This window comes from Orycteropus afer, unplaced genomic scaffold (genome assembly GCF_000298275.1).
Source record: "Orycteropus afer afer isolate SDZICR_OR568_19922 unplaced genomic scaffold, OryAfe1.0 scaffold00181, whole genome shotgun sequence".
NCBI classification, from domain to species: domain Eukaryota; kingdom Metazoa; phylum Chordata; class Mammalia; order Tubulidentata; family Orycteropodidae; genus Orycteropus; species Orycteropus afer.
In genome coordinates, this window is record NW_006921768.1 from 6,415,065 (window position 1) to 6,436,888 (window position 21,824).

General features: G+C 38.2%; 1 protein-coding gene across 1 annotated transcript in view; it reads right to left on the reverse strand.

Moving 5' to 3' along the window:
* Positions 1–21,824, reverse strand: part of CUNH8orf34 (chromosome unknown C8orf34 homolog) — a 514,153-nt gene that overhangs the window by 430,341 nt on the left and 61,988 nt on the right.

Below are 21,824 nucleotides of genomic sequence, written 5' to 3' on the forward strand. Positions count from 1 at the left end.
TCTGCATCCTTTCCTTCAAGGCTCAGGGGTCCAAGATTATCTTCTGTGTCTGTATTTATTGGTTTCCCTTTTCTTTGTTGAAGAGGGTCTGTGCAATCCTTCTAGTCCGCCATCTTGCCCCGCCTCCAGATACATCTATTTGGGATATTCTTGTATTGAGGATTTTTCTAGGTAAAGTATAAATGGGGCTAGAAAGTCTTTGGCATTTAAAAGTATTCTAAAACAGACTTGTAATAGAATTTTATCCATAATATTTTTTAGAAAAACCATAAAAATGAAAAAAATAGTTTTAGCTGAGCATTATTTTTATATTTTAGAAAAACATACAGAAAGTTACAAAGAAAAATTCAGCAAATACCCTAGTACTCATTACTCAAAAGTAACACACATTAATGCAGCGGGGTTTTTTATTTCTTCACCATTTTTTTAAGCATAAAAAATAAAATATGAATACTCTCATATAACTACTATAATTAGTTACATATTTGGAACAACCTTATATGTCCGAAGAGAAAGAATAGAGTGTTTGTTTTGGTTTTTTTTCAAAGGTATTGGGACCTGCATACTTGTTTTACTGCACTTTGTTGATACTGAGTTTTTTACAAATTGAAAGTCTGTGGCAACCTTGCATCAACCAAGTCTGTCAGCATCATTTTCCAACAGTATAACCTTACTTTATGTCTCTGCATTACATTCTGGTAATTCTCACAATATTTCAAACTTTTTTACACTGCTACTGCACACTTAATAGACTACAGTACAGTGTAAACATAACTTTTACATGCACTGGGAAACCAGAAAATTCTTGTGACCTCCTTTATTACTATATTCCGTTTTTTTCAGTGGTCTAGACCTGAACCTGCAATACCTCTGAGGTATACTTGTATAAATATAATACCCTGATCTTCACTTACTGACATAGTTAAGTTCCAAAGACCAGGCCATTATGCAAAACTGGGCATTATGTGAAAATGAAGGATTTTTTTTTTTCTGTTTTCAGACCATCCATTTGTCCGATTTTTTAATTTAGAAAATATAATCATAGAAATAGTAAGAGCTAAGATTTACTGATGTGCTCATCGCTGCAACAAGTCCAGTTAGGGGTTATTCCTTTGCAGTGAAGAAAGCCTGGAGGAGACAAAGCTGGGTAAAGCCAGGCTGTGTGACTGGAGGACAGCATAATGGTTTCACTTTCCTCTTGTGCTAGGTCAAAGCGTCCCTCATAGAGCCACCTCTAGGGCTCCACTCCCTCTTGTGCAAGCCCTGGATTCACAATCTTGGACTCTCTGCCCTCCAGGCCTGGTAAATCACCAAAGGTCGGGGCTCCCTTTGAGAGTGCTGAGCGCCCGGCCCCACACATGGCCCCACAGAAGCGGAGCCCTCAGGGCCACTTTGGCTCATTTTGGGATGTCATTAAATTCACTCATATTTCCTACAAACACTGTCTCTGATGCCTCTTTCTTTCCTCCTTCCTCACCCACTCCAATTTTGAGTTCCAGGGCCTCAGGCTGCCTTAGAAGTTGGGAACCCAGAAGAGGCACCTGCTGGCTCAGTGCTGCTTATGCATCTTCTCTGAGGCTATAGCCACAGTGAAGGCCAGTCCACATGGTAGCTGAATGCAGCACCCTCTCTGGCAGGAGCGAGTTGAGGGTACAGGGCAGTTCACTTCAGCTTTCCAAAGGTGCTTGCTCCCAGACCCTGCTCAAGGGAAGGGCTGTGCCCACCGTCACATTAATGTATTAAACAGTGGGGCAGTATATTTTTTCACTATTGTTGTAAATGCAAAATGTCAGATAATGAGATAGTTGATCAGTGAGGAGTAGGTGTAAAATTAGATCCCTACCTCAAACCCTGTAGAAAAATGAATTCTGTATTTATTAATGCCCTATATGGAAAAAGTAATATATCGGACAATGTTTCACTGATGTTCATAAAGTTTTCAGTGACCAGTTTTCAGAAGTGGATGGCCCTATCCTTCTTTCAGTCTGTCTTTTTCTCAAAACTCCATTGAAGCCTGTCCACCATGGGTGACCCTAATGGTATTTGAAATACTAGTGGCATAGCTTTCTAGCCTTGTAGCAACATGCAAGCCACCACAGTATGACAAACGGACAGACAGGGGTCAAAATTGACTGTGTGGATCATAAAAAATTATGGATATTTGTGAAAACTGGGAATTCCAGAACACTTAATTGTGCTCCTGAGGAACCTGTACATAAACCACAAGGCTGTTGTTCAAACAGAACAAGGGGATACTGCATGGCTTAAAATCAGGAAAGGGATGAATCAGGGCTGTATTCTTTGATCATACTTATTCAATCTGTATGCTGAACAAATAATCCAAGAAGCTGGACTATATGAGGAAGAGCTCAGCATCAGGATTGGAGGAAGAGTCCTTAACAGCATGTGACATGCAGATGATACAACTTTGCTTACTGAAAATGACGATGACTTGAAGTACTTACTGATGAAGACACAGACTAGTCTTCAGTATGGATTACACCTCAACATAAAGGAAAAAAAAAATCCTCACAAGGGATCAATAAGCACCATAAATGGATAAATGAAGAAAAGATTGAAGTTGTCAGAGATTTCATTTTACTGAGATCCACAGTCGACATCTACGTAAGCAGCAGTCAAGAAATCAGACATCATATCGCTCTGGGTAAATTTGCTGCAAATACCTCTTTAAAGGGTTAAAGAGCAAAGATGTCACTTTAAAGGCTAAGGTGTTCCTTACCCAAGCCTTGGTATTTTCTATCACCTCATTTGCATGGTAATGCTGGACAATGACTAAAAACCAAACCAAACTCACTGCCATCGAGTTGGATCTGACTCATAGCAGCCCCTCCTTGGGTTTCCAAGGCAGTATTTCTATGGAAGTAGATTGCCCAATCTTCCTTCTGAGGAGGGGCTGGTGGGTTTGAACCACCAGCCTTCTGGTTAGCAGTCAAATGCCTTAGGCACTATGCCACTAGAACCCCTGGATAATGACCAAGGAAGACTAAAAAAGAGATGATGCCTTTGAATTGTGGTGTTGGCTAAGAATACTGGAAATACCATGGATTAATAGAGTATTCACCACTCAGCTGTCAGTTTGTTGTACTGTGGTAGCTTGTGTGTTGCTCTGAGGCTGGAGGCTATGCCACTGGTGTTTCAAATGTCAGCAATGTCACCCATGGTGGACAGGTTTCAGCAGAGCTTTCAGACTAAGACAGACTCAGAAGAAGGAAGGGGCCATTGACTTCTCAAAGAATTATCCAGTGAAAACCTTATGAATAGCAGTGAAACACTGTCTCATGTATTACTGGAAAACTTTATTAATGGCCCTAAAACACTGTCCAGTATAGTGCCAGAGATGAGCCCCTCAGGTTGGAAGGCACTCAGAGTATGACTGGGGAAGAGTTGCTTCCTCAGAGTAGAGCCAGCCTTAATGATGTGGATACAGTAGAGCTTTCAGAACCTCCATTTGCTGACGTGGCACAACTCAAAATGAGAAGAAACAGGTGCAAACATCCATTAATAATTGGAACATGGAATGTACGAAGTATGAATCTAGGAAGATTGGAAGTTGTCAAAAATGAAATAGAATGCATAAAGATTGATATCTTAGGCATTAGTGAGTTAAAATGGGCGATTTTGGTCATTTTGAAACAGACAACCATATGATCTACTATGCTAGTACTGACAAAGAGGAATGGTGTGGCATTCGTTGTCACAAAGAATGATTCAAGATCTATCCTGAAATACAACACTGTATATTCATATGCCTACAATGAAGACCAGTTAATTCTATTATTCAAATTTGCACACCAACCATCAAAGCCAAAGATGAGGAATTTGAAGATTTTTACCAAGTTCTGTAGTCTGAAACTGATAAAACATGCAATCAAGATGTGTTGATTATCACTGGTGACTGGAATGCAAAAGTTGGAAACAAAGAAGAATCAGCAGTAGTTGGAAAATATGACCTTGGTGATAGAAATAACACTGGAGATCACATGATAGAATTTCGCAGGACGAACGACTTATTCATTGCAAATACCTTTTTTCAACAACATAAATGGCTGCTATACACATGGACTTCACCAGATGGAGTACACAGGTATCAGATCAATTACATCTGTGGCAAGAGGTGATGGAGAAGCTCAATATCTCCACCCAAAACAAGGCCAGGAGCTGACTGTGGAACAGACCATCAACTGTTCAGATGCAAGTTCAAGTTGAAGCTGAAGAAAATTAAATCAAGTCCACAGGAGGTAAAATATAACCTTGATTCTATCCCACCTGAATTTAGAGACAATCTGAAGAATAGAGTTGATGCATTGAACACTAATGACAGAAAAGCAGATGAGTCACGGGATGACATCAAGAACAGCATCACCACCACCAGTGTCACCCCACTAGTGTCAGTTTTTCATGCTGTGGTGGTTTGCATGTTGCCGTGATGCTAGAAATAATGCCACTGGAATTTCAAACACCAGCATGGTCATCCATGATGGACAAATTCCAGTGGAGTTTCCAGACTAAAACAGAAGAAGAAAGGCCTGGCAATCTACTTCTGAAAACTAGTCTATGTAAACCTTATGAATCACAGCAGAACAGTGTCTGACTCACTTGCTTTGGCCATGTTATCAGAAAGGATCAGTCGCAGGTTGTTGTTGTCGTTGTTATATGCTGTCAGGTTGGACCCGACTCATAGCAATCCCTCCTTAGGTTTCTGTGGCGATATTACTATGGAAGTAGATTGCTCAACCTTCCTTCCGAGGAGTGGCTGGTGGGTTTGAACTGCCAGCCTTCTGGTTAGCAGTCAAGTGCCTTAGGCACTACACTACCAGAGCTCTTCAGGAGGACAACAAATTTGGTGAAGCAGAGGGGCAACAGGAGTGAGAGGACTCTCAGTGAGATGGACTGGAGTAATAGTACAGTGATGGACCCAAACATGCATGAGGTTGATGCACGTGGAGTAGGGAATATTTCGTTCTGCTGTTCATAAAGTCACCACGAGTCAGAGTTAACCAGATGGAAGCTATTTATCTATATTATCTTAATACTATCTATTTCTTCTTGGCCCACATATGGTATATGTAGAAAGCAAGCAGCTACTACCTTTTAGCTCAATAGGTTTCATAGATTTAAGCCATTAAATGTGGTTACAAGTCAGTCTTCTCCAATGAGAAGAAACTCAATTCATGATCTCCAATTCACACCCATGGAATCTAAGGTGCTAAAAACACTAGTAGACTTGGGTATAAACTGGAAGACTCGGGAAGAGACAGAAAACTCTTGTCCCTGGCCAAGTATCGTGCTCACTGGATCCTGCTGCCTTCGCCTCCTTCCATGACAAAAGATCTCACATCAAAAGGAAAGGTACAACAGTGAGGGAAAGGCAGAACATACTCAAATTTGAAATAGGTATTAATAAATCCTCGATAATGGAGGGGTCACCTTTTCAATAACAGTGATGGGGATGGTGATCAACTTGCAAGTGACTGTCCACTCACCAAAATGCTTACTCATATGCCTTAATACGTAAGCACCTTAGAAAAGAGGTGAAATGTGGCCATTAGGCTTACGTAAGCCTAAACATAAATTCATTCTAAAGAAAATGTCCTTGAACCATATTTTGCTTTCTATGTGAAAAGTAATATATTTCTCTCTGCATAAGTTCACAAATCATTCCAGAAAGTAAATAGAAAAGAAATTATCAAACATTTTTTCATATATATTAAAAGATCAGCTTATTTCTTTTACTCGGTCTCACATTCAGCTTTTTAATATAATATATGACTCTTGGATGGATGGGTGTTCAACTGTGTGATAAATTTGGAGTTCTTAAGCAACAATTGAAAAAAGATACTGGCATCCATGCCCTTTAAAATACAATAATTACAAAATATCATACCTCTTAAAGAGAGAGGCCCTGTGCTAGATCCAATAATTTGACATCAAGTACATTTAGGTGCTGGGTGTGCTTACAGTGTGCCTATAAATCACCATAACAATGTTTTGCAATCATCTTTTATTTACTGCTATCTCAGGGTCTCTCTTACATGCACTAAGAATATTTCTCCTGTACTAGTTTGCATCTCATATTGGAGTACCATTTTATAGTATACAAAGCACTTATACATGTTAAAAAAAAAATCTTCATCAAGTTGATTCCAACTCATGTGCATCAGAGTAGAACTGTGCTCCATAGGTTTTTCATTGGTTGATTTTTCAGAAGTAGATTGCAAGATCTTTTTTCTGAGGTGCCTCTGGGTAGATGGCAACCTCCAACCATTCAGTTAAAGGACAAGCACATTAATCATTTGCAGCACCCAGGGACTCCACTCCATACATATGTTACTTCATTTAACTCTGTGCAATTATGCAAGTATTATTATCATCAGTAACTCAAAGAAAGTGTCCAAGATCATAAAGCATGTAGCAGAAATGAGATGGAAACTATGTCTTGGTCTTTAGAATGATCTATTTACTATTTTTTTCCCATATTACCTTACAAGCTCATGAGGACAACATTTTGCTCATTATTATATTTGCATTTTCTAGAAAATGAGGGGATTTAATAAATCTCTATAAAATGAATACACACTAAAATTAGGGTACCTACTATCCTACTGGCAGCAATCAAGCTTCAGAACTTTCTGGGTAATACGCCATGCAATTCATTTTACATATATTCATTTTCAGTTGACAATACAAGAGAGTAGCAACACATGTTACTTGTAAGAACAGTAATGTCATAAAGCTAATGAGAAATTTACAACATTCATCCAAAGCTCAGTTAAGGTGCTCTTAGAGTTTTCACTGGTTCTTAGAGTTTTGTCCACAAACTAGCAGCAGCCACATACTTGGAAATCAGAAGTGCAAAATCTTAGTTCCCATTCCAAACCTACTGAATCAAAAATTCAGAGTTTATGCCCAATGATCTATATTTTGCCAAGCCTTCCAGATGATTCTGATACATGTTAAAATTTTGAGAACTACAGGTTTAGTAAAACAGTAGCCACGGAGGATGGTTTGAAGGATATGGGGTCCTTCCGCTCTTCCAAATAGTCTAAAATTCAGGCCATGTTATATTAATGCTCTGTGAAATTGTTTTGCCACTGACCTGCAACAGGAAAGATTCACTTTAGAGGGAGGAGTCAAAATGGCAGCATACCTTGCTATACCTCTATAGCAAAGACCTAAGAAACCAAGTGAAGCAGATACAGAAGACAATCCTGGAATACTGAGCATAAACTTAAATAATAAAAATTATATTGAATATCTGGAAGAAGAAACTAAATAAAAACAGCGAACAACAAGAAATATGCAGAGGAGGGACCCTGCCAGCCTCCCCTGAACAGCATGTCCATCTTGGAACAAAGCCAGCAGCAATCCCAGGTGAGAGGCACTGAAAAGCAGCTGCACTTAATTCCCAACAGGAGACAGAAAAACTGTGTTGACACACCCTGAGTGAAGCAAGGTGAGCAGGACATGAACTGGGTCTAAGGAGGGAAAGCACAGGAAGGTACATGAGAGTTTCAGTGATCTCTGCATCCAGAGAGCAGGGAGGGAGCCAGGACACAGAGACAGTGCTACATATCAGCTGCAGTCCCTCAGCACTGGGCTAGGTGGTGCACATGGAGTAATAGATGTGTAGAGTGTCAGCAGGAAGTCTGCCACCTGACTGCGCTATGGACAGCCCCCCACCCCTCACACAGGATTGGGGCCAGGTCCTGATCACTAGCTACAGCCAACAGTAAGTGCCCAGGCACCCACACCCAGCAACCAGAGCAGCATGTTTTCCCTACCCCTACCCTATTGATGATTAGAGGTACCAATTCCCCATCCCCACAGGCTCACCTGCTGTAAACCACAGTACAAGCCTCCCTCCTTTCCCACCCAGCTCCATCATCATCACCACCCCCAACCCAGATGCCAAGAAGCATAGCTCCAGAGCTCCTGGCCACCCAGCCCCATCCCCTATCCACTGTTCCACCTCACCAGGGCTGCATAAGAGTGCTCTGGCACCTCTGGTCATCTACCCCTTCCCCCCTCCCACTGCCCTGCCCACCCAGTTAGCACCAAGAAAGTGTTCCAGTGCAGTCAGCAGCTTACCACATCCCCTGGCCACTGCCCTGCTCAGCTGGTGAGTGTTTGTCCCAACATTCCCATGACACTACACCAAAAACAGGCAGTAGCCAGTACCTATCCAGTCTGCCCTCATTTGTTTTGCATGCTCTGTAAACAACAAATGGACCTACCTTGCCAGCCATACCCACCCACCTGGAGGCATGTGGTGAGCACTTTCATGTCATCAGTGAAGTATGCTTAAACCACCACCTCTGATATATCAAAATAAAACAAAAAAAATCATGATAAAGCAAAAAAAAAAAAAAAAAAAAAAAAAACCCACCTGCTCCTGGGTCGGCCTCTGAGTGGGAAAAGAGATGGCCATTTGTGGAAAAATGAAACACGATCCATAAGTCGCACCATGAACAAAAAAAAAAAAAAAAAAAAAAAAAAAAAAAAAAATTCAATAAATAAATTACACTGTAATGCCTCAAAGACAACAGACAATACTTAAATCACACACACACACACACACACACACACACACAAAAGATAAGCTGGCTCAAATAAATAACCAAAATAAAGAAGCAAATAACTTTCTAGAAGAAATTCTTGATAAGGAATTCAAAAGACTTATATAAAGGATCCTTAAAGAGATTAAAGAAAGTACTGAAAAAAATCCTAGAAGAATTCAGGAAAACAAGACAATAACAAAAGGACAAAATATACAATTAAAAAACATACAAAAAAGCAACTAGATATCACTCAATGGAAGGACATAAGAGGAGAATGAAACAATAAAAGATTCTGTGGGAAGAAGAAAAAGACAAATCCCTTGACACTAATCTGTATGAGAACAATTAGAAAAAAGAATGAAATAAAACGAAGCCTAAGAATTACATGAGACACTATCAAGAGGAAGAATTTACATGTAACTGAAATTTCAGAAAAGGAGGAGAGAAAAATAAATCTCAGAGAGAATTTTTGAAGATTTATTGAGAGAAAACTTCCCAAATATCACAAAAGACACAACAATTTCATTCCAAGAAGCTTAATGAACCCCATAAAGGATAGACCTCAAAAGAAAGTAACAAAGACACACCATAATCAAACTTACCAAAACCAAAGATAAAGAAGTCCGAGAATAGTGCATGGAAAAATGGAATATCAGGCACTGATAAAGCTAAACACTGACTTCTTAACAGAAACCATGCAGGTAAGAAGGCAGTAGGATGACATATCTAAAACCCTGAAAGAAAAGAATTGCCAATCAAGAATCATATATCCAGTGAAACTACCTTTAAATACAAAGACAAAACTAGGTCAGATAAACAAAAATCAAGGAGATTTGTAAAATCTAGACCAATCTTACAAGAAATATTAAAGGAAGTCCTTCAGAAAGAGAACCAACACTTCAGATGACAATCTGAGATTCACTCACTACCGTTGAGTTGGATATGACTCATAGTGACCCCTTGTTGCATTTCTGAGGTGGTATCACTATGGAAGTAGATTGTACAATCTTCCTTCTGAGGAGTGGCTGTTGGGTTTAAACCACCAGCTTTCTGGTTAGTAGTCAAATGCCTTAGGTACCATGCCACCTCTCCTTACCACCAGAGCTCCTAACCTGAGATTAAGACATGTAATTACTCAAATACCAATCCGGAAAAAGAATTCTCAAATGTAAAATAAAGATCAAAAACAGTTAACACAATAAAAAGCATAACAAAATGTAGCAGTGAATTCATACCTATCTATATCACACTGACTGTAAATGGTTTAAATGCATTAGTCAAGAGATAGAGAGTAGAAGAATGGATAAGAAAACATGATTCATCAATATATTGCCTAGAAGAGACACACTTCAGACACAAGGGCACAAACAGTAACTGAAAGAGAGCAGGAGTGGCAATAATAATCTCAAAAAAAAAAAAAAAAAGATTTTAAGTCAAAATCCATTATTTGAGACAAGAAAGCATATTATGTAATAATTAAAGGATCAATCTACCAAGAGAACATAACTGCAATAAATATTTACACACCCTGTGACAGAGCGCCCAAATATAGAAAACACAAATTCTAACAATATTGAAAAAATAATAGTTCCACAATAACAGTAAGGGAATTTATTTAGCATACCACTTTTGATGATTGTCAGAATAACAAAGATGAAACTCGACAAAGATTCAGAAGATCTAAATAACACATCAGAGCTCCTTTACATATTGTTGTTGTTGTTATGTGCCGTCGAGTTGGACCCGACTCATAGCGACCCCTCCTTGGGTTTCCGAGGCAGTATCACTACGGAAGTAGGATTGCCCAACCTTTCTTCCGAGGAGCCTTCTGGTTAGCAGTCAAGTGCCTTAGTTTACATATTAGCCTCTGTAAAATCAGTGTAACAAAACAAAAAACAAACTCATTGGCATTGGGTTGATTCCGACTCATAGTAACCCTATAGGACAGAGTAGAATTGTCCCATAAGGTTTCTATAAATTTTTAAGGGAGCAGACTGTCACATCTCTCACTGAACAACTGCTGAATTAAAACTGCCAACCTTTCTCTTAACCATTAAAAGTTTAACCACTGCATCATCGAGGCTCCATGAAACCAGTATAGTTTTTTTTTTTTTTTCCCCTATTTCTACCTACTCTCATACAGCCTGGTATAAAGACAATACTCTGTAAAAATTTATTCAATAAAATAAGCAATATATGATTTTTAAAATAACTTACATATGTAATTTTATCTACACATACACTCTATGCTTTCATAGCATAGTGCCTAAGACATTTGACTGCTAACCAGAAGGTTGGTGGTTCAAACTCACCAGCTACTCTGTGGAAAGAAGATGGGGCAATCTACTCCCATAAAGATTTGTTGTTTGTTGTTGTGTGCCATGGAGTCGGACCTGACTCATAGCGACCCCTCCTTGGGTTTCCGAGGCAGTATCACAAAGGAAGTAGATTGCCCAACCTTCCTTCCGAGGAGTGGCTGGTGGGTTTGAACCGCCAGCCTTCTGGTTAGCAGTCAAGTGCCTTAGGCACTGCTCTGGTAGGATGGTGCCTAAGGCACTTGACTGCTAACCAGAGGCTGGCAGTTCAAACCCACCAGCCACTCCTCGGAAGGAAAGTTGGGCAATCTACTTCCGTAGTGATACTGCCTCGGAAACCCAAGGAGGGGTCGCTATGAGTCCTGCTGACTCGACGGCACCTAACAACAACCCATAAAGATTAGTCACCTTGAAAACCCAATGAGATTCACTCTGAGTTGGAATGAACCTATGGCAGTGTTTTTTTTTTTTTTTTTTTTTTTAAATACTCACTGGAGACTTTCATATTCTTTTTCATATATTTGATGGCACATGTGTAGAGATTTTGATAATACATTCTGCTTCAAGAGACAGACTCTCTCTCTCTCCCGTACTCCACTGAGTATAAATTCAAAACAGAAGAGTATAACACTTTTGATTGTGCCAGTTCCAGTAAGATGGTGGAATAGGTAGATAAACTACACAGACCTTGTGCAATGAAGAAAAGGGGAACCAATTAACACAGATGCAGAAGGTAATCCTGAAGCCCTGAGCTTTGGAAGGAAGGATACAGAAGTGGACTAAACTCCAACTAGTAGGAGAACTTGCATGAAAACACCAAAAAAGGAGACATACAGAGCTACATTCTGTCAGTGATCCTGACAGCAGGACAGCTTGGATATCACCAAGTGGTGTTAGGACCTAAGAATTAACCTAAAAATTGGCCCTGCTGGCCAATGGCTGCATGGAGGACTACACTGGTGGCTGATGAAAAATAAAAGGGAAAGCAGCAAAGAGAGAGATGGGCTGGGCTGTGGACATTTGCCTGTCCAGAGGGTGCAGCCATTTTAAATGTTTGCAAGTGATTTGATCATTTTGGATATTTAAAGCAACAGCGTTCTCTCAGATTCCTGGGACCTAAGAATAGGCTCCATTTTGCAAGGACATTCTGGACACAAATGATTGGAAAGGTGCGATATTCCCCTTGTTACTCTTGTAGCCCACACCCTGTTGGAGAACGGAGATGCAGCCATCCTTCATTCCCACACACCTTCTGGGCTGGCAGGAATTTCATCCCAGTCTGTGTGCTCTGACGGAGCCTAGGTGCCCTGCCTCGCCCTGCCCAGATACTTTTTCCCTTTTTTTTTTTTTTTAGTTTGTTTTTGTCTGTTTTAAAATTATTATTACCCTTTTTTTTTTTTTCTTTTTGCATCCTTTTTATTACTATTCTTTCTTCTTCCCTTCTCAGGTTCTAGTTTTTGGCTTTTTCTCTTTTCCCTTTTCCTGATTCACATTTTTTCCTTTCCTGTGATTCTCCCCATTCCTTGTTTATCTTTTTGCATTTTTTCCCACTTTTTTCTTCATTATTCTCCTGCTCTACCTATTTTTCTTTTATTGCTCCCACCTCAGATATTGCAATGTGTTTTTTTTGTTTCTTTTTTCCTTTTTTGGGGATTGTTCCTGTGGGTTTATATAGTGTGTCTTTTGACAAATTGCTTTTACTTTTTTGATGGTGTTAAATTAGGACATTTCCAGAGAAGCAGAAATTAAGGAAATTTATTAAAACCAGACCAATCTTATAAGAGGCACTAGAGGGAGTCATTGAACTCACTGCCTTGGAGTCAGATCTGACTCATAGTGGCCCCTCCTTGGGTGTCTGAGGTGGTATCACTACGGAAGTAGATTGCTCAACCTTCCATCCAAGGAGTGGCTGGTGGGTTTGAACCACCAGCCTTCTGGTTAGCAGTCAAGTGCCTTAGGCACTACACCAATAGCAAACAACAACTGACCATTAATATACAAGATGGCACACCCAGAAATCAATACAGCCATGGAAGTATCCAAAGTAAAATAAGCTTACAAGATTATAAGCAGGGAATGAAAGACATCAATTGGAAAATAAGGACAATTAAAAACAAAACAAACAAACTCACTGCCATTGAGTCTATTCGACTCATAGTGACCCTTCCTTGGATTTCTGAGGCAGTATTTCTGCAGAAGTAGATTGCCAAAAAGAGGAAAAAATAGTGTAGTCAGAGAACTTCTAAATGGTGAGGAAGTCAAGAGTGTTGTAAGATGGAATGGACTGTTCTAAATTTGGGGAGAAAATTATAAAACACAGTGTAACAAAGAAAAATAATAAACCTTCACATCACACTCAAAAGAGGACAATCACAAATATTTAGCAAATATTAAAACAATAGCAACAAAGGAAATAGTAATAGATTAACAAACATAATGAGCTCAGCATAGAAAATTAGATGGAACAAAGAAACCAGGAACACCATGAAAAAACACATAACAAAATGACAGCAACCAATTAATACTTTCAATATTTACACTGAATGTCAATGGATTAAATGCACCACTCAAGAGACAGAGAGTTGCAGAATGAATAAGAAAACAAAACCCATCAATATCTTGTCTACAAGAGACACACCTTAGAGACAAAGACAAAAACAGACTAAAAATCAAAGGTTGGAAAAAGATAAGCAAATGGCAATCAAAAAAGAGCAGGAGTGACAATATTAATTTCTGATCAAATTGACTTTAAGACTAAGACCACCGTACAAGACGAGGAAGGACATTATGTAATGATTAAAGGATCAATTGAACAAGAAGATATAACCATAAAAAATATCTATAGACCCAATGAAAGGGCCCCAAAATACATAAATCAGACTTTAACAGAATTGAAAATGCAAATAGATGACTCCACAGTCATAGTAGAAGACTTTAATACACCACTTTCAGTGAAAGATAGAACAACTGGAAACAAATTCAACAAAGACACAGAAGAGCTAAACAATACAATCCACCAACTTGACCTCATAGACATCTGTGGACCACTTCAGGCAATAACGGCACAATATACATTCTTTTCCAATGTATATGGAACATTCTCCATGACAGACCCTATGTTAGACCATAAAGCAAGCCTTAATAACTTTATAAACATTTAAATACCGCAATGCATCTTCTCAGATCACAATGCTATCAAATTAGAATTCAACAATAGAAAGATCAATGGAAAGAGAGCTAACACATGGAAACTGAATGACACCCTCCTCAAAAATGACTGGGTAACAGAAGAAATAAAAAATGAAATTAAAAATTTCCTTGAATCAAATGAGAATGAAAATATAATGTACCAAAATCCTTGGGACACAGGAAAAACAGTGATCAGAGGCCAATTTATAGCAATCAATGCACACATCCAAAAAGAAGAAAGAGCTCAAATTAATGCTTTAAGCCAACATTTCCAACAATTAGAAAAAGAACAGCAAGAAAAGCCTACAGTCACCAGAAGAAAGTAAATAGTAAAGAATCGAGCAGAAATCAATGAAACAGAAAACACAGAAACAGCAGAAAAAATCAACAAAGCTAGAAGTTGGTTTTTTTAAAAGATTAATAGAATTGACAACCCACTGGCAAATTTAATAAAGGAAAAGAGGGAGAGAACACAAATAACATGAATAAAAAACGAAATGGGCTGCATCACAACAGAATCAGCTGAAATCAAAAGGATAATATCAGGATACTATGAAGACCTGCATGAAGAACTGTACTCCAACAAATTTGAAAATCTGGAAGAAACAGACAGATTTCTAGAAACACACCACTTACCTAAACTAACACAGACTGATGTGGAAAAGTTGAACAAATCCATAACAAAAGAAGAAATTGAACAGGTAATAAAAAAATTCCCAACAACAAAATGTCTTGGCCCAGATGGTTTCACCGGAGAATTCTACCACACATTCAGAGAAGAAGTGACACTAATCCTACTCAAACTACTCCAAAACATAGAAAAAGATGGAATCCTCCCAAATTCATTTTATGAAGCAAGCATAACCTTGATACCAAAACCAGGCAAAGACATCACTCAGAAGGAAAACTACAGACCAGTATCCCTCATGAACATAGATACAAAAATCTTCAACAAAATCCTAGCCAATATGCTCCAACAAAATATCAACAAAATAATTCATTATGACCAAGTGGGGTTCATAACAGGTATGCAAGGATGGATCAACATTAGAAAAACAATCAACATCATCCACTCCATAAATAAGCAGAGCACAAGAACCACATTATCACATCAATTGATGCACAGAAAACATTTGATAAAATCCAACACCCATTCCTCACCAAAACTCTCGGCAAAATAGGAATAGAAGGGACATTCCTCAACATAATAAAGGGCATCTATGAAAAACCAACAGCCAACATTATCCTCAATGGAGAGAGACTGAAACCATTCCCTTTGCAAACAGGAACCAGACAAGGATGCCCTCTACCACCACTTCTATTCAACATTATATTGGAAGTCCTAGCTAGGGCAATAAGGCAAGAAAGGGAAATCAAAGGCATGCAAATTGGTGAGGAAGAAGTCATATTATCCCTATTTGCTGATGATATGATCTTATATCTAGAAACCAAGAGACTCAATCAAAAATCTATTGAAACTAATTGAGAGATTTAGCATAATTGCAGGATACAAGAACAACATCCAAAAATCAGTTGGATTCCTCTACATCAGCAAAGAGACTATGGGAAAAGAAATGAGGAAATCAATATAATTTACAATAGCTATCAAAAAAAATAAAATACTTGGGAATAAATCTTACCAGGGACACAAAAGATCTGGACCAAGAAAATGATAAAACTATAAACCATAAAAGATCTACATAAATGGAAGAACATCCCATGCTCATGGATAGGAAGATTGAACATTGTGAAAATGTCAGTTGTACCCAAAGCAATCTACCCATTCAATGCAATCCCAATCCAGATCCCATCAGCATTCTTTAAGGATATGGAAAAAACAATCACTCACTTTATATGGAAAGGAAAGAGACCTCGGATAAGCAAAGCACTATTGAAGAAGAAAAACAAAGTCAGAGGTCTCAGACACCTGGATCTTAAAACCTACCATACAGCCACAGTAGTCAAAACTGCCTGGTATTGGTATAATGACAGAAATATAGACCAATGGAATAGAATTGAGAATCCAGAAATAGATCCATCGACCTACGGTCAGCTCATCTTTGACAAACGGCTGAAATCCATTAATGAGATTTATATAGGTACCCTTCACAGCAATGGCTAATTGCAACGATGGAAAAAACAAAGTCTAGTAAAAGAGGAAAATAGTAAATATTACTCAATGTATTTGTACAATTGTGGTGGTTATGTTTGTATGTCAACTTGGCTGGGCCTGGTTGAGTGGCTGGGCAGCTGGTGAGAGTTATTCCCCATGATGAGACTGGCAATCAACTCCATGGTGGGATCTACTACAAGCAGCTGAATAGCTGCCCTTAGGGAATGTGGTCTGCTTCCTGTGTATAAGCAGAAGCCTTGGGGAATGGTCTCTAGCCTATGGCACTCTTGGACCCTGCATATAGCTGGATCGTTGCTCAGCAGCCTGTCATGCTCTGCCAACCTGGGGACTTACAATGGACTTCAATTAATGGCCTGCTATGTGGTTTGGTAACATAGGGACTGTGCCTTCTTATTTGTCGGCCGTGGGCTTGTTAGCCTCAGCAGCTGGTAGCTGCCTGAGTGAAGAGATGCCTCTAGCTTCAGTGGGCCAGGAGCAAGAGGCAAAACTGAAGCCCAAGGTCAAGGGGCTTTCACACAGCCCCTAGAGCCTGGCACTTTGAACTTGGACTTAAAGTCTCCAAACTGTAAGAACAATGTATATATATTTTTATGTGAGATGTTTCTAACTGACAGTTTCAAGTGGCAAAACAATTTGTATAGTATGATTCAACTGTATTCAATAACAATTATATGTGCACAAAATAATCCTAGTAATATGCATTACAATACTAACCAAAAAATATTTCTAGGTGATGGGATATAGGGAATTTTTCATTTCTCTTGTTGATTATTTTTACTCTTATTAATCAATGCTTACTAAAAGAACAAAAAGGGGAACACACACATATACTGCTTACCAAAACCAAACCAAACTCACTGCTGTAGAGTCGGATCCGACTCATAGTGACCCTTCCTTGGCTTTCCAAGGTGGTATCTCTACGGAAGTAGATTGCCCAACTTTCCTTCCGAGGACTGGCTGGTGGGTTTGAACCTCCAGCCTTCTGGTTAGCATTCAAATGCCTTAGGCACTACGCCACCAGAGCTCCCATACACTGTTTAAGACATGTAATTTGTAATCAATTTAATGTGGCTATTTTAAGTGCTATGGTCTTTTAAACACATAATATAAATAGTAAGAGTTTTCTAATGTGGAGAGAACAATGGAAAAGCAACATACTTACACCTGAAAACATAATACTAACATATGAAATGCAGGGATTTAGTAGATTAACGAAAGCCTGAAAGAGCTAATTTACAAAGGCTCTTTGGAAGATTTAAATTTAGGACATGACTTATAAATATAGAGTTCTGAAGTTTATTTTGTGTTTCCTTCAAGCAGGACAATCTGGTTTTCTTCCTTTAGACAATACAATTAAACTAGCCAATGCAGTCAACCTTCTTGTTGTATTTCTTAAAACATTCAGAAAAATATCAAAGTATTCTTTCATTAACCCGTTGTTGTACTGAGTAATTTAAATTCCTTATGCATTTAGTTTATGCCAATTTAATTGTAATTTTGTCATGTCAAAGTCTTCGTTTTCTTTTGATGATTTATCTTTTAGTTTATATTTTAATATCTAATTTATCTATATGTACTCTAAGTTAGAATCTAGCTTCACAGCATAATTGGACGTATAAAACGCAGTTAATGTTTTCCCAAAAGAATCATCTGAAGTGAGTGCATTTGTATTAAATCTTGATTGCCTTGAATTAAATATAATATAGATTATCTCTTCCATGGCTGAGTTTGAACGAGTTTCTTTCCAAATTGTCTACACACATAAACTATATGCTGAGCTCATCAATGTCTTGTGTAAATCTATTTATACCAGGTTATATATTTGAATTAAGTTAGTAAGACATAAAGTGTGTGTGTGTGTTTTATGTCAATGAAATATTTATGCATTCGATAAACCCCAGCTAGAATCAAGACATCTTGTGTCTGTATTTATCCAATCTAAAATCCCTGTCAACAGGGTTGCTGACTTGACAACTACAGAGCCAAATAAAGATAAAAATGCATTACGTTAGAAGCAGGAAATTATCCTAATCAAAATGTCACTTCTGAAAGTGACTTTTTAAAAATGGCAACACTGTAAACAGAAACTTCCACAGTGAGAATTAAACATAATTAAATGTGAGACTTCAAACTTCTTTCATTCTCTACAAGTGTTTTTCTGGGCAGGACAGAATTTTCCTTTCAAGTATACCTAGTTCTTGTCTTTCAATTTATCAAGTGGATTTAACATCATATTATATATATTGTGTGTGTGTGTGTCTGTGTGTGTGTATATATATATAATTGACTCTTAAGATTTTTTTTTCTAACCTTGAATGTAGTAGATCAGGATTAATATATTGCAAGACAAACTGGAGAGGTATATAAATATGTGCCCATGAGGAACAGAAGGGTTAAGTGCTCGGCTGCTAATGAAAACGTCAGCAGTTTCAAGCCACCTGGGCACATCTATATCCAAAATAATAATATGATCATGTGTTTTCTTTTCTACAAAACGATCTCCAGTGGTTTGGCTATATTTTAATTGGATTTTTAACATGTATTTGTTTTTTAAAACAGGAACCAGTGACTTCTGGGAGGAATCAGATAATGTTGGGGGAAAAAATGAATGAATGCAAGGTCAAAATAGTGGAAGCAATGGAAGGAAACAAAAAAAATGAAGTGGTAGCAATAGCAATAGTGTGACCAACTTCAGAAAAGAAAAAAAAAAGAGTAACAAAAATGATTAAAATGATATTCCAATGAATTCTACACAAGTCAATCCTGCTATGGAGAAGAGCAAGTAGAGGTGTATATTGTGATAAATAAAAAACTGACCTACTGCCACTGAGCTGATTTTGACTCACAGCAACTCCACAGGACAAGGTATAACTGCCCCATAGGGTTTCCAAGGCTGTAATCTTTATGGAAGCAGACTGCCGCATCTTTCTTCCAAGGAGTGGCAAGTATATTTAAACCCACCAACCTCTGGTTAGCAGCCATGCATTTAACCTATACCACCAGGGAGACTTGTGATAGAAGGAGATAAACTTCATGGTGGGTTAGTTTATCTGTAGAATGTGAAAATTATACTAGAGATGCTTCTTTGAGGGAAAGTAAATCGATTCATGCTTAATGCATCTCATGCATAGCCTCCCCTTATCTTTTAGTAGAGGCTTGCATGTCACTACAATGCTAAACAGGTTTCAGTAGGCCTTCCAGACTAAGATGAAGAAGAAAACTCTGGAGATCTACTTCCTAAACTCAGCAGTGAAAACCCTATGGAACACAATGGTTCAATTCACAACCAACCAATTCACAACCAATCAAGGGGATAGCATAAACCACGTAGCAGCATTCCATCATGCATGGGGTCATCATGTGTCAGGAGCTTACTAGACAACAGTTAAGAACAATAACAACAAATATATCCTTCCTGGAGCTTGGTTCTAATGATGGTGTGATCCTTGCCACCAGACAAGAAATGAAGCTAGGACTGATAACACTGGAAGTAGTTAGGCAAAATCTTTGACTCTCCAATATACATGAATACTAAAGTATCCATCACCTTGTTCTTTCTTCAGAAAGATGACTGAATATATGCTATCTTTTACAAATTCATTTAATATCCAATTTTAATCATATATATAAATATATGGTTTATTAACAAATGATATGCATGAAAATGTGCTTATTTTGTTCATATATAAAGTCTTTCTTTGAAGCACCTAAGGAACAAACTTTAAATAGGCATTTAAAGATATACCAAACCAAAACCAAACTCACTGCCATGAAGTTTGGGTTTCCGAGGTGGTAAATCTTTATGGAAATAGGTTGCCCAGTCTTTCTTCCACAGAGTGGCTGGTGGATTTGAACCACCAACCTTCTGGTTGGCATTCAAATGCCATAGTGTTGGTATTTAACTATTTCAGAAGGTAGCATACGATCAGGAACCTTTGGTACGGAAGGAAGAAGTGCAAGCTGCACTGAAGGCATTGGTGAAAAACAGAGCTTCAAGAAGTGATAGAACACCAACTGAGATGTTTCAACAAACAGATACAGCACTGGAAGTGTTCACTCACCTCTGTCAAGAAATCTGGAAGACATTTACCTGGCCAACAAACTGGAAGAGATCTGTAGTTGCACCCATTCCAAAGAAAGGTGGTCCAAGAGAATGCAGACATTGGCAAACAATATCATTAATATCACATACAAGTAAAATTCTGCTAAAGATAATCCAGAAATGGTTGCAGCTGTACATAGTCATGGAACTGCCAGAAATTCAAACCAGATTCAGAGGAGAATGTAGAATGAAGGATAAAATTACGATATCAGATGGATGTTGGCTGAAAGCAAAGAATACCACAAAGATATTTATCCGTGTTTTATTGACTATGCAAAGGCATTTGATTGTATGGACCATAACAAATTATGGATAACATTGTAAAGAACAGGAATTACAGAACACTTTATTGTTCTTATGCAAAACCTGTACATAGACCTAGAGGCAATTATTTGAATAGAACAAGGAGATACTATAAGGTATAAAATTAGGAAATGTGAGTGCCAGGGTTTTTTTTTTCTCAAAATAAGTTAAAATAAATTTTACTTACATGTTAAAAGATATTTATGCACAACTAACAAATGCTTCATAAAACAATTGCCAATCCTTGTCCAATTTCATAATCATTTCTACACAGGCTTGGAAATTTTGCTGAGAAACAGAGTCTACAAAATATACCTTTTAGAAAGTGCCACAATTATTTTAGGCAAAATAATGTTTAATGTAATAATGTTTAGTTAAAATAATGTTCACCCTACTTATTCAATCTGTATGCTGAGCAAATAATCCTAGAAGACAGACTATATGAAGAAGAATGTGGCATCAGGATTGGAGGAAGGCTCATTAACAATCTGCAATATGCAGATGACACAACCTTGCTTGCTGAAAGTGAAGAGGACTTGAAGCACCTACTGATGAAGATTAGAAACTACAGCCTTCAGTATGGATTACATATCAACCTAAACAGAATGAATATCCTCACAACTAAGCCAATAAGCAACATCATGATAAATGGGGAAAATATTGATGTTGACAGGATTTCATTTTACTTGGATGCACAACCAACTCTCAAGAAAGCAGCAGTCAAGAACTCAACTGATACATTGCATTGGGCAAATCTGCTGCAAAGGCCTCTTTAAAATATCCAAAAGCAAAGATATCACTTTCAGGATTGAGGTCTATGTGACCCAAGCTATGATCTTTTCAATCGTTTCATATGCATGTGAAAACTGGACATGAGTAAGGAAAAACAGAGAAGAATTGATGCATTTGATCTATGGTGTTGGAAAAAAATACTGAATATACCACGGACTGACAAAAGAACAAGCTTAATCTTGTACAGCCAGAATGCTCCTTAGAAACAAGGATGGCAAGACTTTGTCTTATCTACTTTGGACATGTTATCAGGAGTGAACTGTTCCTAGAGAAGGATATCATGCTTGGTAAATTAGAAAATCAGCAAAAAAGAGGAAGATGGAGGCGGGGCAAGATGGCGGACTAGGCAGAAGGATTGCACAGACCCTCTTCAACAAAGAAAAGGGAAACCAATTAACACAGACACAGAA